General features: G+C 37.6%; 1 protein-coding gene across 8 annotated transcripts in view; it reads left to right on the top strand.

The window, feature by feature from the left end:
- The window catches only part of Nsd1 (nuclear receptor binding SET domain protein 1), a 140,725-nt gene that overhangs the window by 3,083 nt on the left and 125,413 nt on the right, over window positions 1-12,229 (top strand). The gene's annotated exons all lie outside the window — the stretch shown is intronic.

Below are 12,229 nucleotides of genomic sequence, written 5' to 3' on the forward strand. Positions count from 1 at the left end.
TCACAGCTGAAAGCTAATGATAAGCTTTAATGGGGGAACTTTTACTTTGATTTTAAAATTTATCTGTCTTATGAGTGGTTCCTTTTAGCTTTTCCTAATAAATCTCCATTGAGGATTGGCTAAATGTTAAATTTATAAGGGCATTTGATTGAGTTCAAATTTAAGTTTTCAAGATGTAGGTATACTTTTTATTATCTCTTAGAAAAAACAAAAACTTGGTATTGCTAGTATCATGAATATAGGTGAACCAGTTCCTTACTTCAGAGTCCTGTTTCCGCATAAGGCATGGCTTGTTTTTTTCAGTTAGTGGGTGATTTGCTGTAGGTTGAAGTACATTTTGAGTACAGATTGAAAATGGCTAAGATGAAAAAGGTTTCCTGGATATCAGTCAATTTAAATGAGGTTAATTTTTCTGAACTACTTGTGAAGGTCTAGAATGTCTTAGGCTTTTGATGGTTGCCACCATTAGGTTAGACTCTTTAATCTTTCATAATTTTAAAATTTGAAGCATATTTATATGTGTGTGTATGTGTAAGGAAATGGAGAAGAACTCACTTGAGGTTTTTTCAGTATTTTAATACTGTTAAAGGGTGGTAAATGATAAGGTTATTATTTATTAGAACTTTATGTAAAATTTCTTGACCTCTTTATTTAACTAAGTGATCAGTTGACTTCTCTTAGCCTTGGTTTCATCACTTCTAAAATCCAAAAGTACTTTGATTTCTAAGATTCCTGCTTCTTTCAGCTTTAAATATGATTTAGTTTCTCTCTAAATATCACATTGTCGTGGTCAGAGGTAGTGTCACCAAGAAGATATTTTTTCTTAATTTTTTTTTTTTTTTGGCTAACAAATCCCTCATACTATGAAGATTTTATAAGAAGGATTTTAATAATATGTAATAATTGTTTTGAGTGCCTTAAACATTCACTGTAGCATACATCCCTGCTGTTCTTCATAGTTTCAGAGGGAGAATGTGGGTATGTTGAGTTTGTTTCCGTTGATTCATATCTTAAACTTATTTAAATATACTTTAATAATCTGGTTTTTTAAGTTTGGCAGTTGCAGAATTAAAAAATATTGCTGTGGTGGTTATCATGAGTTTGTATTGTTCCAGACACATTGAGGTGGATAGGCTGTTTTGAAAACCTTCCAGTGGGGGTTGATGGTGGTGGCAGCACAGGCCTGTAATCCCAGCAGCCCAGGAGGCTGAGGCAGGAGGATCTCAAGTTTGAAAACACTCTGAGCAACTCAGCAAGGCCCTGTCTCAACAATAGAAAAAGTTGGGGAAAAAAGCCCAGTGGAAAAATAGCCCTGGGTTCAATCCCCGATATAAACAAACAAACAAAACAAAACAAAACAAAACTCTGACAGATGATGAGACAGATTTTTTTTTTTTGTTTTGTTACCAAGGATTGAACTCAGGGATGCTTAACCACTGAGCCACATCCCCAGCTTATTTTATTTTTATTTTAAATTTTATTTGAACTTGTGATCCTCCTGCCTCAGCCTCTAGAGTGGCTGGGATTACAGGCCTGTACCACCATTTCTGGAGAGACAAATCTTTTTCTTGGGTTCATGTTGAAATTTATTGTAGGCTGGGCACAGTGGCACATGCCTGTAATCCCAGTTATTTGGTAGACCGAGGCAAGAGGATTGAAAGCTGAGCCACAACCCCAGCCATTTTTGTTTTGAGACAGAGTTTCACTAAGTTTCTTAGATCCTCGCTAAGTTACTGAAGCTGGCTTTGTTGTGATCCTCCTGCCTCAGCCTCCAAGTTACTGGGGTTATGCCCAATTGTCACCATATGCTACTGACATTTGTATTCACATTTTTTTTTTTTTTTTTTTTTTTTGTTGTCTGGGGATTGAACCCATGGATTTATGTATTCAAGTTAAGTACTCTACCAACTCAGCTATATTCCCAGCCCCCTGTACTGTTCACATTTGAAGTTCATTCAGGTATGGAGCCTATGCTCAGGGATAGGAATTTTGAAAATCCTTAGCAATATTGTCTTTTATTCTGTTTGTAATATTATAAGATTCTTTCTCTAGACAGTGGGAAGGAGTAGTTATTATGGTTGTAAACCCAGTCTACAATTAGAAAAAGATACATAAATCAAGAAAATCTGTAAGGATGCTGTTTGCATCCTGTCACAAAGGAGCAGCCTCTTCACTTTACTCTCTGGTGTTGTTCAAGTTTTGTTTGGTGGTGCTAGGGATTAGACCCAAGGTCTTGTGCATGTCAGGCAGACTCTCTATCACTGCATTATATGCCTCCTGATCCTCTTCATTTATTTTCTGTGTACAGTGATATAAAATGATTATCATTCCAATTTATTTTATTTTGGGGTACCAGGGATTGAACTCAGGGGTACTCGACCACTGAGCCACATCCTCAGCCTCATTTTGTACTTTATTTAGAGACAGTTTCTCATTGAGTTGCTTAGTGCCTCGCTTTCCTGAGGCTGGCTTTGAATTTGTGTTTCTCCTGCCTTAGCCTCCTGAGCTGCTGGGATTATAGGCGCGTGCCACTGTATCTGGCTGTCATTACAGTTTATAATCCTGACCTTGTTCTTATATTTAATCTTCTAATTCCTCCCAGTGTACAAAGGCTTTGTACATAGTATGTGTAGATAATATATTGAAGAAGAATTGACCCCAGAGCTACAGCTTCTTGTTTATTAACTACTGTGGTCTATATTGTTTCATTGGGTCTTTATAATCTTGTGTGTGTCATAAGGTAGGCAGAATGGTGCACACCTGCAATCCCAGCAGTGCAGGAGGCTGAGGTAGGAGGATGGCAAGTTTTTATTTTTTTTTGGTATCTATGATTGAACTCAGGGTTACTTAACCACTGAGCCACATCCCCAGCCCTTTTTTTTTTTTTTGTATTTTATTTAGAGATAGGGTCTTGCTAAGTTATTTGGGGACAGCTTGGAAGGCCTTGCTAAATTGAGGATGGCTTTGAACTTTCAGTCCTCCTGCCTGAGCCTCTCAAGTCTCTGGGATTACAGGTGTGCGCCATGCCAACCCCATCTTTCTTTTCTGAGAAGAAAATTGATCTCTCTGTTGATCTGCTTTCTGACACTTTTTTTAAAAAAATTTGTTTTATAATTACTCTTTTCCTCTAGGATCTATGTTCTCAGTCTCTCCATTATGTTACCGTTTCCTGGGAAAACAAGGAACATTTAAAGGAATCTTACCCTGTCTTATAACTCCTGAAGTTATTGTGCCCATTTATAGGTGATGTTCTCAAAACAGGCATCTATTTTATTTCTCCCTAATGTTCTAGTTTTGCTTTTGTATCCACTTTGCTGAAACTGTTTTTAATAAATTACAAATGACATCATTCTCATATTTGCTGTACTAGATTTGCAGCAGTTTGACTACTTCTTTTCTTTTTCTTCCTCTTTCTCTGTAGTCTTACCTACTTTGATTCATTTACTTTGCTGTTACTCTTTTATTTATTTATTTATTTTGGTACCAGGAATTGAACCCAGGAGCACTGAAGCACTGAGCTATGTCCCCAACCCCCACCTTTTTTTTTTTTAAAGAGAGAGGGAGAGAGAGAGAGCGGTAGAGAGAGAATTTTTATTTTTATTTATTTTTATTTTTTTATTTTTTTATTTTTTTTAGTTTTTTGCAGACACAACATCTTTCTTTGTATGTGGTGCTGAGGATCGAACCCGGGCCGCATGCATGCCAGGCGAGCGCGCTACCGCTTGAGCCACCTCGCCAGCCCCCCAACCCTTTTTTATATTTTATTTAGAGACAAGGTCTTGCTAAGTTTCTGAGGCTGGCTTTGAACTTGTGATCCTCTTGCCTCCAGCCTCTTGAGTCACTGGGATTACAGGAATGAGCCACCACACCCAGCTGTGAAATTTTTTCTTGTCTTTGAAGCTTCAGATCAAGAAATTCTTTTTTTTTTTTTTAATTTTATTTATTTATCGGTATGTGGTGCTGAGAATCGAACCCAGTGCCTCACACATGCTAGGCAAGTGCTCTACCACTGAGCCACAACCCCAGTCCCAGATCAAGAAATTCTAACCCTTCTCTTCAATCTTACGTCATATTCACTTAAAATGTAATATTAACAATTTGAACCCATCTGTTGTTGCCAAACCTGTGTTTCCTTTGTGTTAATAATTATATAATTTTCTGTTCATCTTCGGACTGGAAACCTTAGAGTCATTTATTTACATATGATTAAAACATATTTGAGGGCTGGTATTGTAGCTCAGTGGTAGAGCACTTGCCTAGCATGTGTGTGAAGTGCAGGCTTCAATTCTCAGAACTGCACATAAATAAATATTCATTGACAACTTAAACACATTTGAGCTAGGTGTGGCATGATGGTGCATGCCTGTAATTCCAGTGACTTGGAAGGCTGAGGCAGGAGGTTTGCAAGTTCAAGGCCAGCCTCAGGAACTGTTGAGACCATGTCTCAAAATTAAAAATGGTCTAGGGATATAACTCAGTGGTAAAGCGCCTCTGAATTTGATCCCTAGTAACAAATAAATAAATAAATAAATAAATGAACACAAACATACAAATAAAACATTTGAGTGCCTCCTTTTTGCCAGAAACTGCCAGCATCATAAAACAAAACAAAAACAAAAATAAACAAACAAAAAACACCAAAAGAGTATGTTTTTAAGTAATTTCTCTGTGATGAAGATAAATATAAAAAATGTCACTAAACATTGCTAAGTGATCTGGTAGGTATTATATAGATAGTACTTTGCAAGTATGGAGGAAGGCATGCCTGGAGTAATCAGTGAGAACTCCATAGAATAGTTATTTATCATTTGAGCAGATCCATGCCAGTAAGAGAGTAGACTATGGATATTGAACATTGTTTGATAGGTTTCTGGTAGGAATTGGGTCGTCAGAGATAAAGGTATAAAGATAAACCTCATGGCATACTACAAAATTGAATTCTTATGCTTTTTTGCTAAATATTATAAATCCCCTTAATCTTTCTTTATGCCCATTGTAGTGTCAGGTCTTTATTGCTGATCATCATTTAGTCATATTCATCAGTCTATATTATAGAAAATTATTTCCTGTCTCAAAAAAAAAGAAAGACTATCTTTAGACTCTTCATGTTTACAGCTGTGCCTTTACCTTCAGCACTGGTGGTGTACCACCACTGGTAGGGTAGAGTGCTTCTCTACCATGTGGGAGGGTCTTGGTTCCCTCCCTAGCACTGGGGGAGGGGGGAAAAAAGAGAGAGCTGTATCTTCTAATGTTTCACTCCTTTATCCTTTTTCCTAACAAAGCCCAAATTCAGTGCCCCACCTTTCTTTTTTGATACTGGGAATTGAATCCAGAATGCATGACTACAAAATACATTCCTAATCCTTTTTATTTTGAGACAGAGTCTCTTTAAGTTGCTCATGGCCTGACTGAGTTGTTGAGGCTGGCCTTGAACTTGCTATTCTGCAACCTCAACCTCCCAAGTTTCTGGGATTATAGGCATGAGCCACTGCACCTGGCCCATTTTTACTCTGCCCCCCCCCCTTTTTTTTGATACTGGCGATTGAATCCAGGGGTTCTTAAGCACTGAGCCACATCCCCAGCATTTTTTGTATTTTATTTAGCAACAGGGCCTTGCTAAGTTGCTTAGGGATTCGATAAATTGCTGAGGCTGGCTCTGAATTCAAAATTGTGCCTCAGCTTCCTGAGCTGCTGGCATTACAGGTATGAGCCACCACACCCAGCACATTTTTTACTCTTGATATTCTATTAGAAATGTTCTGGACTGGAGGTGAACCTTAGGGTAGACTACTTGCTTAACATGCAGGAGGTCCTGGATTCAGTTTCCAGTGCACCACATGCACAAAAGTTATGTAAGTGGAATTTAAAAAAAAGTTATATAAACCAGACACAGTGGTTCATTGTTGAAATCTCAGTGACTCAGGAGGATGAGGCAGGAGGATCACAAGTTGGAGGTGAACCTCAGTGATTTGGTGAGACTTGTCTCAAAAAAAAAAAAAATGTTGGGAAAGTAGTTCAGTGATAGAGTGGTGTGTGTGATACTCAGTACCAGAAAAAAAAAAATGCTGTGGCTAGGGATGTGGCTCAAGCGGTAGCGCGCTCGCCTGGCATGCGTGCAGCCCAGGTTCGATCCTCAGCACCACATACAAACAAAGATGTGTCTTCCGAGAACTAAAAAAAAAAAAAAAAAAAAAAAATTAAAAAATTCTCTCTTTTTCTCTCTCTCACTCTCTCTTTAAAAAAAAAAGCTATGAATATTAGTGTACAAGTTTTTGGGTGAACATAAGATTTTTTTTTAAAATACTGAGTATCCCCCACCCATATTACTGATATATTTAGGTGCTGGGAATTGAGCCCAGGGATGTGCTGTACCATGGAACCACATCCTCATCCTTTTTTATTTGGAAATAGGGTCTTGATAAATTGCTTAGGGCCTTGGTAATTTGCTCAGACTGGCTTTGACCTTGTGATCCTCCTGCCTTAGCCTCCCAAGCCACTGGGATTATAGGCATGTGTTGCTATAGCTAGCTCTACATTCTTTTTCTTCTTTTTTTTTAATAGTTTTATTAGTTGTTGATGGACCTTTATCTTATTTATAGGTGGTGCTGAGATTCGAACCCAGTGCCGTACATGTCCTAGGCAAGTGCTCTACCACTGAGCCACAACCCCAGCCCCTCTACATTCTTTTTTTTAAAAAATTTTTACTTTTTAGTTGTAGTTGGAATTAATTAATTAATTTATTTTTATGTGGTACTGAGGATCCAACCCAGGGCCTTGGCCATGTTAGGCAAGCGCTCTACCACTGAGACAATCCCAGCCCCCTACATTCTTTTTCATGGCTATATGTAAACTGTATTTTCAAATAATATTTTCATTTTTAGAAAATTTGTTAGAGGGGCTGGGGATGTGGCTCAAGCGGTAGCGCGCTCGCCTGGCATGCGTGAGGCCCGGGTTCGATCCTCAGCACCACATACAAACAAAGATGTTGTGTCCGACGAAAACTAGAAAATAAATATTAAAAAATTCTCTCTCTCTCTCTCTCTCTCTCTCTCTCAAAAAAAAAAAAAAAAAAGAAAATTTGTTCGAGCACCAGTAAAATAATACATATTGACTTACCCTCAAAAAATTGGAACAGATTTTAGTGTTTGTTGCTGTTATTAGGTGAAATTATTTTATTAAGGCCTCTAAAGTTCTTTTTATATCTCCAGTGACATTATATAAGATATTATAATACTCTTAAAGATGGCTAGAAGGATAAAATCTAATTTGGAGGGTGAACAATTATACTAACAAATTAGATTAAATTAAAAATAATTACTGGTTATGTGATATCCCCTCATATACCATGAAGAGTCTAACAGAAGTCTTTCTTTATAAATTATGAGGATGTATTCCCCTTGTCATCTATAATTTCTCTTGATGCTGTAATTGGAGCTGTTAGGGCTCCCTGGTGAAAGTAGGTGGTGTGAATGTTATGTCTGTACCCAGTGAAATTAATAGATATTAATACCACACTAATTATCATTGGAATTTTATATCCAAAAGCATTTCTTTTTTTTTTTTTTTTCCTTGCTGTATTGAGGTTTGAACCCAGGTCCTGGCACATAACTTGGCCAGCCCACTCCTGAACTCCATCCCTGGACATCTTTAAAAAAAAAAAAAAAAAAAAAAAATTACTGTAAATTGACAACAGATAGTTTTATATACTGAAGGCCTGCCTGCCTTTCATTCATTCATTCATTCTTTTCTTTCTTTTTTTTTTTTCGTATTGGGGATTGAACCCAGGGGAGCTTTATCACTGTGCCAAATCCTTAGCTCTTTTTATTTTTTATTTTGTACAGTGAGTGTCTCGCAAATCACTGAGGCTGGCCTTGAACTTGATATCCTTCTGCCTCAGCTTCCTGAATCAGTGGGATTACAGTTGTGTGCTACCATGCCTGGCAAGACCCAGTATCTTTTTTTTGGTGATGGGGATGGAACCCAGGACCTTGTGCATGCCATGCAGACATTCTACCACAGAGCCAGATCTCTTGCCTCAGTATTTTTTTTATGACACTTTCTCTTTGTAAAGCAGATGAAGGAGAATGCATAGTGCATATATACCATGATGCCTGTATCATTTGGGGCAATCTAGGATGCTGGTTACCACCTCCATTTCTAAACTTTTTAATTTATTTTTTTGGTACTGGTGATTGAACCCAGGCATGCTTAACCACTGAGCCACATCCACAGTCCTACTAACTTATTTTTAATTAAATGAGAAAGATTGATCAAAAGGTATTAAGTTGCAGTTAGGAATGTGAAGTTCTGATGTGCTATTGTATAGCAGGGTAACTATAGTTTACCAATAAAATGACCTTTGTACCGTGCCTGGTCAGAAAATACCTCCATTCTTTTTTTGTTGTTTGGGATTGAAGCCAGGGGTTCTTAATCCTTTTATTTTTTCAGACAGGGTCTTACTAAGTTGCTGAGGCTGGCCTCAAAGTTGGGATCCTACTGCTTCAGCTTCCTGAGTTGCTGGATTATAGGTATATGCCACTATATCCAACCAAAACCTCCATTTCTTATGCCTAATGCTTAACACTTTTTCAATGGCAAATTTTTGATACTGGGGATTGAACCCAGAGCTTCTTTCATGCTGGGCAGTTCCTCTACCACTGACTGAGCTATAACTCTTGCCCTAAAATGTTTCCATTTTAGAACATAGCTTTCTCATTCCTTTTTTTTTTTTTTTAATATTTATTTTTTAGTTGTAGTTGGACACAATATCTTTATTTATTTTTACAGGGTGCTGAGGATCAAACCCAGGGCCTCGCAAGTGCTAGGCAAACACTCTATTGCTAAGCCATAAGCCCAGCCCTCATTCCTTTTTTATACCTGTATAGTAGATAGCACTGTAGTATGTGAATGTACAAGTTTTCAGTGTACATGATCAATTTGAAACCAGGGATGCTCTACTATTGAGTTATATCCTAGCCTTTAAAAAAATTTTTTTTATGAGGTAGTCCCACTAAGTTACTGAGGCTGGCTTTGAACTTGGATCCTCCTGCCTCAGTCTCCTGATTGTCTGGGATCAGAAGCATATACCACTTCATATGGCAACAGTTTACCTTAATTTTTTTGTGTGCATGCTTGTGTTGGATTTTTTTTTTTTTTTTTTTTTTTTGGTGCCAGGAATTTTTAAACCCAGGGACACTTTACCACTGAGTCACATCCCAGCCCTTTTTATTTATTTATTTTTTTAATTTTTGAGGTAAGGTTTCACTAAATTGCCCTGGGCCTTGCTAAATTGCTGAGGTTTGCCCCAAACTTTTTTTTTTAAATAGGTAGAAATTCAATGTTTCATTCTTTTTTTTTTTTTTTAAGAGAGAGAGAGGGGGAGAGGGGGAATTTTATTATTTATTTTTTAGTTTTCGGCGGACACAACATCTTTGTTTGTATGTGGTGCTGAGGATCGAACCTGGGCCGCACGCATGCCCGGCAAGCGTGCTACCACTTGAGCCACATCCCCAGCCCCTGCCCCAAACTTTTGATCCTCCTCCCTCAGCCTCCTGAGTCACTGGGATTACAGGTGTACACCAGCACACCTGGCTTGTTTTTTTTTTTTTTTTTTTTACATTTTTTAAATGTACAAGATAGATCATCTTTGAATTAATCTTTAAACTGGTTTTACTTTTTCCTTTCTAATTCTCATGCCTTCAGATTTTTTTTTTAATATGCTGGAGATTGAACCCCCTGTATGCGTTTTATTTTGTCTTATCTAATTGACCTATTCAAAACTTTCAGGGTGATGTTGAATAGACCTAATGAGAATGGATATGCTTGTATTGTTTAGGGGAAAAGCATTGTTTTTCATCATTAAATATGAATTTATATGTGTTATGACTTTTATCAGGTTGAGAGAGTGTCTTTCTCAACTAAAATGTTGAGTATTTGAATATGAAGGAATGTTAAATTTTGTCACTTTTTTTTTTTTTTTTTTACCACGGAGTTGAGCTTAGGGTTTGTATTTCTTTTGTAGTGTTGAGGATTGATCCCATGGCCTTGCCCATGCTAGTCAATCGTCCTATCACTGGGCTGTGATTGTAGCTCATTGGTAGAGTACTTGCCTAGTATGTGTGAGACATTGGGTTTGATCCTCAATTTCACATTAAAAAAATTAAAATAAATATAAAAAAAACAAGGATAAATAAAATTAAATCTTTCTTTAAAAAAAGGCTCTACTGATGAGCTACATTCCACACTTAAAACCTCAGTTTGTTTCTTTGGTCTTTTCTTCCTTTCATTCTGGGGATTGAACTCAGGGCTTTCTACAGTCTTAACAACTATCTACTACAATTGAGGTATATCCCCAGCACTTTTTCCTTTGAGACCTGATGTCCTTATGTTGACCAGGCTGTCCTTGAACTTTCATTTGTCTTCCATCAGACTCTTCCATAGGTGGGATTAAAGACACTTAGCTCTCAGTACCCCCCTATCCCAGAGATGTGTATTGAGCTAAGTGTCTCCTGCATGCTAGGCAAATGCTCTGATGTACATCTCTAATCCAACTTCAGTTTTTTTTTTTTTTTGGTATCAGGGATTGAACTCTGGGACACTCTGCCACGGAGCCACATCTCCAGCCCTATTTTGTATTTTACTTGGAGACAGGGTTTCACTGAGTTGCTAAGCACTTGCCATTGCTGAGTCTGGCTCTGAACTGCTATCTTCTTGCCTCAGTCTCCCAAACTTCTGGGATTACAGGCACAGGCCACTGTGCCTAGAAGCTTCTTAAGAATACTCTACCACTGAGTTATAACCCCAGCTCTTTTCTATTTTAATTTTGAGACAGGGCCTAAATTGCACAAGCTAGACTCAAACTGCTACTGCCTCAGTCTCTTGAGTAGTTGGGATTACAGGTGTATGCCATTGCATCTTTACAAAGCCTGCTATTATGAGGATTTATTTGTGTGACCTCTAGCTGAGTTCTTTCTTTTTTTTTTTTTTTTAAAGAGAGTGAGACAGGGGGAGAGAGAGAGAGAGAGAGAGAGAATTTTAATATTTATTTATTTATTTATTTTTAGTTATCGGTGGACACAACATCTTTGTTTGTATGTGGTGCTGAGGATCAAACCTGGGCCGCACGCATGCCAGGCGAGCGCACTACTGCTTGAGCCACATCCCCAGCCCGAGTTATTTCTTTTTTATTTAAAAAAATTTTTTTTAGTTGTCAATAAACCTTTATTTTATTTATTGATACGTGGTGCTGAGAATTGAACCTGGTGCCCCATACGTGCTAGGCAGGCACTCTGCCACTGAGCCACAGCCCCACCCCTAGCCCTCTAGCTGAGTAATTAATAATCACAGCATTAAGTATATCTATGAAATAATGAAATGTTCTTTCATTTGCTTATGCAAATGAAAATTAATTAAAAAGTAATTACTTTGGGGATTAGACATTGTTTTAGAAATTGACATAGAAATTTAAGTAACTTAAAATTGACAATTCTAGACTTAAGTTTTTTTTTTTTAAATTGCTTTAGTACCAGGGGTTAAACCCTGGGGCACTTAACCACTGAGTCACATATCCCAGCTTTTTTTTTTTCTTTAGTTGTAGATGGGCACAATACCTTTATTTTATTTTTATTTTAATTATTTATTTTTATGTGGTGCTGAGGATTGAACCTAGTGTCTCACACGTGCTAGGCAAGCACTCTATCACTGAGCTACAATCCCAGCCCTCCCCAGCCTTTTAAAATATTTTATTTACAACAACTTGCTAATATGAAAACTTATGTTTTCATATTAATATGATCAGGAAGTTTCAGGGCCTACAGGGCCTAGCTAAGTTGCTGAGGCTGGCTTTGAATTTGTGATCCTCCTGCCTCAGCCTCCCAAAGGATGGGAATTCTAGCTTTTAAATTCTACGATTTGGTGGCATTTCTTATGTATACAGTGTTGTGTCACCATTAACACTAATTTCAGAAATTTTCGTCATTGGAGGAAAGAAGCTGGTATACATTGAGTCACTTCCTAAATGTTTTTTTTTTTTTTTGGTACTGGGTGTTGAACCCAGAGGCATATTGTCTCTAAGCTACATCCCAGCTCTTTTTTTTTTTTTTTTTAATATTTTTTTAGTTGTCAATGGACCTTTATTTATTTATATGCAATGCTGAGATTTGAACCCAGTGCCTCATACATGCTAGGCAAGTGCTCTAGCACTGAGCTACAGCCCCAGCCCCATAGATAC

The sequence above is a fragment of the Callospermophilus lateralis genome, chromosome 5 (assembly GCF_048772815.1).
Source record: "Callospermophilus lateralis isolate mCalLat2 chromosome 5, mCalLat2.hap1, whole genome shotgun sequence".
NCBI classification, from domain to species: Eukaryota; Metazoa; Chordata; class Mammalia; order Rodentia; family Sciuridae; genus Callospermophilus; species Callospermophilus lateralis.